A 5,992-nucleotide genomic window follows, 5' to 3' on the forward strand; every position below is an offset into this window, starting at 1 on the left:
CCACTGCCTGCCTGTGACCATGTGTCACCCGTGGCCTGGTCATTGCTGACCCTGGCCCTGGTTTGGGCCCCACACAGGACCCTGAGCAAGGAGGCACTTCTTGAGAGTTTTTCCAAAGTTGCTATCAAGGCAAGATGCCGTGCGGGAGAAAGAGGTAGTCAGTAAGTGAGGGGTAACTGGACGGCACCGTGCCCCTGTGTTTTCACATGTGTTTCAGGCCATGTACGGGGAGCCCGGGGACTACAGTCATCCCAGTGTTGGGTGTGGAGCTCTGCGCTATCGGTTCAATCTTACGAGTTAATGCCCCACTGCCCTGGGTGCTCAGGAGCCCTGGCGGCCTAGTGGTTGCGAGTTGGGTCATGGCTAACCGCAGGGCCAGCAGATCGAGACTCCCAGCCCCGCCTCGGGAGAAAGATGAAATTGTCTGCTCCTGGAAAGAGCACAACTCATCGTGACCCCGTGGGACAGGGAGAAACTGCTCCTGGAGGTTTTGGAGGCTGTGAGTTTGCATTGACTCGATGGCAGTGATTTTTTTTTTGAAAAACAGGAGAGAAGGAAGTTTCCAGCAGTGATTGTGCCTAAGGGGTCAGGTGGGCCAGCAGGGTGCTGGCGACATCTCCGTAGGCCCGAAGGGAGAGCCAAAGCTCATCATGCTGTTTTGCTCTGTTCAACCCTCCACTAACTCCTCCATCTCAGCCCTATTAAGAGCTCCGAGGGGGTGGACACTGTGATGGCTGGATACCCTTCTCTGCCAAGGGCAGCCCATGAAGATCCAGAAAGATCTGAAATGATCCACTGAGCACGCTGGACCCAGAAACAGAGCCTTGGCGCTGGTGTAAGTCTGAGGCATGTTGCTCATTCGTGTCCCCTCCCTGGCGAGGATAGAGCATGACTGATGATCCCTTCCTCTTGGGCAGCACTGAGGGGTCAGCCCTGGCTGCCCACTGGGACCACGAGGCAAGTTTTACACGTGCTGGCACCTGGCTCGCTGCGGAGCTCAGCCTGCAGTGTGAGCTGTGGGGCTGGCGGGTGTGGGCTCCCGACCTTGCCAGCCCTGTCTTCACAGCTGGGGGGTGGGGGTGTTCTGACATGTGCTGGCCCTAGACAAGTGACAGGGCTTTCCACACCTGGAGGCAAACATGAGTCCCCTGGGGACAGATTTAACATGCAGCTGTCGATGCCACAGGGGTGACATTTCTAACAAACCCCAGGGGGCTGCTGCTGCCAGTCCCCAGCACACTCTGAGCGGTGAGGTGAGAGGCTCTGATCGAGTGCTCTCTGTGTCAGGCACTCCATGACGCCCTTGATTGTGTCATCCCATGTCATCATCCCTGAAACATCAAGAGGTCGGCGTTAATTATTAGTATTTCAATTTCCAGAGCTTTATTAAGATATAATTGGCATACTGTGCATTCAATCTACCCATGTCAGGTGGTTTTTACTATACACACCAAGTTATGCAACTCTCCCACAGTAAATGGTAGACGGTTTTGAGTGCTTCACTATGGTGCCACCAGGACTTCTTGGACACTGTCCGTGTCTAGTTTTTCCACTCCTCTGCTCTGCGAAGGAGTCCTTTCTATCACGCTGCTTCTCTGAAGAAGAGACGGAACCTCGCAGATTCAAAGTTCCGAGATGAGGCTTGACCAGGCTTCAGTTTCCCCAGCTGCAAAACACAGGGCTTGGCTAAGAAGGGACCACAGTTCCTCCTTCCCTCCCTCGCTTTCTTCCCTAACATTTTAAGAATAGGTTGTACATTTTAGAGATACTTGAGGTTTCCATAAAACAAACTGTACAGAGAAAGTACAGCATGTTTCCCTGTACCCCCCTTCCCTGGCCCTCCCACAGGTTCCCCTTTCCTGTTGTGACTTTGCCTTTGTCTGGTACGTTTCTTAGAGTTGATGGATTACACTGGCACACTGTTATTAACTAAAGCTCGGAACTTTTATATCCACTCTTTGTACAGTACAGTCCTATGGCTTTTGACAGTGTATAATGTCAAGTGCCCGTCATCACGGTATCACGTGGAGTCGAGCCGCTGCTCTTAAAATGTCCTATTGCTGTGAACATCTCCTAACATACAGAAAGCTGAAATAATTTTATAGTGAACGTCCACCTGAACTCTGCAGTTCTTCACACTGTATGATCCTTGCTTTATTAAATATTGATCCCTCTATCAATCTATCATATTTTTGATGTGTTTCAAAGTATTAAAATAAATTGAATCCACAATAATATCCTGTTAAACCCTCTATATATGTGACCGCTTTCTCCCTCCCCCGTTCCCCTTCCTCTTTTCTCAAAATCCCATTTGATTCTCTCAAACTTTCTTCCCAATAAGTCCCTGTGATCATCCGGTGTCCTAAAGCAATGGTCACGATTACCCCTCTGGGAGCACACGCTCTGCACCCCCAGACCCACCAGGCCAAACAGCCACTCTGACCTGTTTTCCTTGTTGTTTGAAACTAGCTTGCAAGTCACAAAAGAATGCGAGTCAGTTCAGTGTTTCTTTCCCTCCATTTATAACCACGCTGACCAGGGTTTACGTCTGATGAGTACGGGACCTGGGGGGTTTTCAGTTGCCGCAGCCCTTCTCTTTCTCTGTTGATTGATGGATTGATTGATCCATTCTTTTGATTTTTGTTTATTATTTTGTGGGGTGGAGCACATACAAAGAAAAACATATTGCATGTACTTGTAAAGCCCATCTTATCAAAACATGACAGCATCCCTTTAAAGCCCCCTGTGGGCAGTGGTTCTTTTATCCCCCCCATCCCTCCCCACTGGCCCAGGCCTCCTCATAGTCTTTAGTCTTGTCCTTTGGTGTGAAAACTATTTTTCTTTATAATAACAGGGCCATAAGATATTTATGAGATTGACTATTCTGAGCATAATGTCCTCCAATTTTGTAGCTAAGTCCTGATTCAAAGCACTGTCAACTGATACTTATAGATCCAGCAAACTTGTTATTCAAGGAGAAATTAGAATATTTCCAGAAAGGTAGAAATTTTAAAATGTGTAACTGCTAGCCCCGTCCTGCAAGAAAAATTAAAGGGAATGCTTCAGATCAGCCAACAACCTGAGGTTAAGACACATGATAACATCATCCTGATATCAATCCAAGTGAAAACATCAAAAGAGTGAAATAAAAATTGATTACAGGGAATGTGGGGTGCAGAGTTGTACTCAAGGACAATAGCAAAATGAAAGGGGAAATGATTGGTGTAGAACTTCTACACCATGGGGAAGTTAGATCGCTTCTAAGATATAATAGATTTTTAAGATGTAGGATGTTAAATGCAACCCTCATGGTAACCACAAAATATATGAATTATTCTACTCACCAAAATAAAGAAGAAAAGACCATAGACTCAGTAGACACAAAAAATAGCAATAATAAATGGAAATAAAAGAAAATACAAAAAAAACTCAACATGCAAAATAAAAAACACTATTAATGTGATAAAAAGCATAACAAAATGAATCCAGAAAATTCTTCCCTGTCAAAAATGATACTGAATCTAAATAGATTATATACATCTGTCAAAAGACAGAGTAGCATATTGAATTAAAAACAAAACATGACCCATCAGTATGTTCCCCATAAGAGACACACCTAGACACAAAGATAAATAAGTTAAAAATCAAAGGATGGGAGAAAGCTCAGCAAAACAAACAAACAAACAACAACAACAACAACAAAAGAAAATGGTAAGTTGCTCTCCAAAAGAGAGCAAGAATGGTAATGTTGATGTCTGACAAAATCGACTTTAAACCCAAATCGATCTTAAGATGTAAAGAAAAATATTGCATAATGAAAAGACAATCCACCAAGAATCTGAAACAATTATACATGTTTATGCCTCCAATGCCAGAGTCTCAAAACATATAAAGAAAAGTCTGACAGGTCTATGATAATAGTAAGATATTTTAATATGCCACCTTTGATGATAGCCCAACTAGAAAGAAAACCTGCAAAGATGTAGAATACCTGAATAGCACTATTAACCAACTGGGCCTAACAAACATGCATAGAACACAACACCCAAGAGCAGCAAAATACACATTCTTCTCCCAGGAACACAAAACATCCTCCAGAATAAACCATATTTTAAACCATAAAACAAATCTCAATCAACTTTAAAAGGTTGAGGTTGTACAAAACACCTTTCAGCATGCAAATCTGACGAGTAAGAGGGAAAAAGATATATAGAAATAAAGAAATATACTACCTGGTGGGAGTGTCGGGTCAGCATTGGGCGCGAGCCTCAAGGTCAGTGGTTCAAACCCTTCAGGCGCTCCCTGGGAGACAGGTGAGACGATCTACACCCATAACGATTTGCAGCCTTGGAAACTCTATGCAGGGTTGCTATGAGTGGAAATAGAAATGATGGCAGTGTTGAGTCTTCCTGTTATTTGGTCATAGAAACTATTAAAACTGAAATTAAACGATGCTGAGAATCACACGAACATGGAAACACAACATACCATCTTGTTGAGGTCCAGTGAAAGCAGTGTTCAGAGGGCAATTCATAGCAATAAATGCCTATATTAAAAGATCAAAAATCAACAACTTAATTAGACAGCTTGAGCAAAGAAGACAAGAGCCACCCAAATGAAAATAATAAAAATCCGAGCATAAATGAAAAGCCAAGGGTCAACATCCACCAGGGAGAAATTGAAAGTATTTCCCCTGCACACAGAAACCAGACAGGACGCCTCATCACCTCTCTCATTCAGCTTTGTACTGGAAGTTTTAGCCAGAACCACAAGACAACAAAAAGAAATCAAAGGAATCCAATAGGCAAAGAAGTGTGACTCTCACTTTTTACAGATGACATTACTGTAGAAAGCCCGAAAGACTTTGTTGGAAACAATAGAGTTGACAACATGGCAAGATATAAGACTGACAAGCAGCAATCAAACTGGATTCCTGTATACTAATGAAGAGAGCTCTGAAAAAGATATCAAGATATCATTTCAATAGCCAAACAATAGATGAAATACTTAGAAATAACCCCAGAGAAACAAATGCCCCATACAAAGACTGCTATAGAACACGATTACAGCGCATGTTCCCAAGGTCTGTGGCTAGTGTGGCCATCTGATCTCCAACTGCATGCGAGAGCAACGTGGAGAGACTTTGACAGCTCAGGTCAGCAAAGTATCTGTAGCTGCCACTCGCCTTTCCTATAAAAAAAAAAAAAAAAAGAACACGATTACAAGAAACCCAAAGAGACCTGCACAAACAGAAGACTAGCCCATGTTCATGAATAGGAAGGCTTAGTTTGTGAAAATGTCAATGCTACCTAAAGCAATCTATACGTACGATGCCATTCTGATTAAAATCCTAATTTCATTCTTTAAAGAAATGGAAAAACAAATTACTAACTTCATATGGGGAGGCGGGAGACTTAGGATAAGGAAACAGCTCATTAAAAAGAACCAAGTAGGAGACCTTGCAAGACTTGACTTAAAAAACTACGACACAGCCACAGTAGGCAAAACCACTTGGTTCTGGTACAGTGATAGCTTATATAGACCAGGGGGCTCAAACTGGTGGCCCGCGGGCCACATGTGGCCACCGAGTAATTTTTTGTGGCCCACGATGCTTTGAAATAAAATGTAATGAGGGAATTGTGCGTACGGTATTGCTTCGATCTCTCCTAAGTGCTATTTTCTCCATAACACTTTTTTTTCTATTTCCATTTTATTTCAGAGCATCATGGACCACAAAAAATTACCCCAGGGGATGCATGTGGCCCATGGGCTGCCAGTTTGACACCCCTGATATAGACCAATGGAACAGGACAGAAAACCCAGAAATAAATGCTTCTACCTATAGGCAACCGATCTTGAACAAAGGGTCAAAAGGCATTAAATGAGGAAGAGGCAGTCTTTTCAATAAATGGTGCTGGGAAAACTGAGTTTCCATCTATGGAAGAATGAAATAGGAACCATGCCTAGTCCCGTTCACAAAAATGAAATCTAA

General features: G+C 43.5%; 1 non-coding gene across 1 annotated transcript; it reads left to right on the forward strand.

Moving 5' to 3' along the window:
* Positions 1–5,068: 5,068 nt before the first annotated feature.
* On the forward strand, positions 5,069–5,198 carry LOC142460548 (small nucleolar RNA SNORA44). Its single transcript, XR_012786732.1, has one exon. It is a non-coding gene; the product is annotated as a small nucleolar RNA SNORA44 (small nucleolar RNA).
* Positions 5,199–5,992: the final 794 nt, after the last annotated feature.

The sequence above is a fragment of the Tenrec ecaudatus genome, chromosome 10 (assembly GCF_050624435.1).
Source record: "Tenrec ecaudatus isolate mTenEca1 chromosome 10, mTenEca1.hap1, whole genome shotgun sequence".
Lineage (NCBI taxonomy): Eukaryota > Metazoa > Chordata > Mammalia > Afrosoricida > Tenrecidae > Tenrec > Tenrec ecaudatus.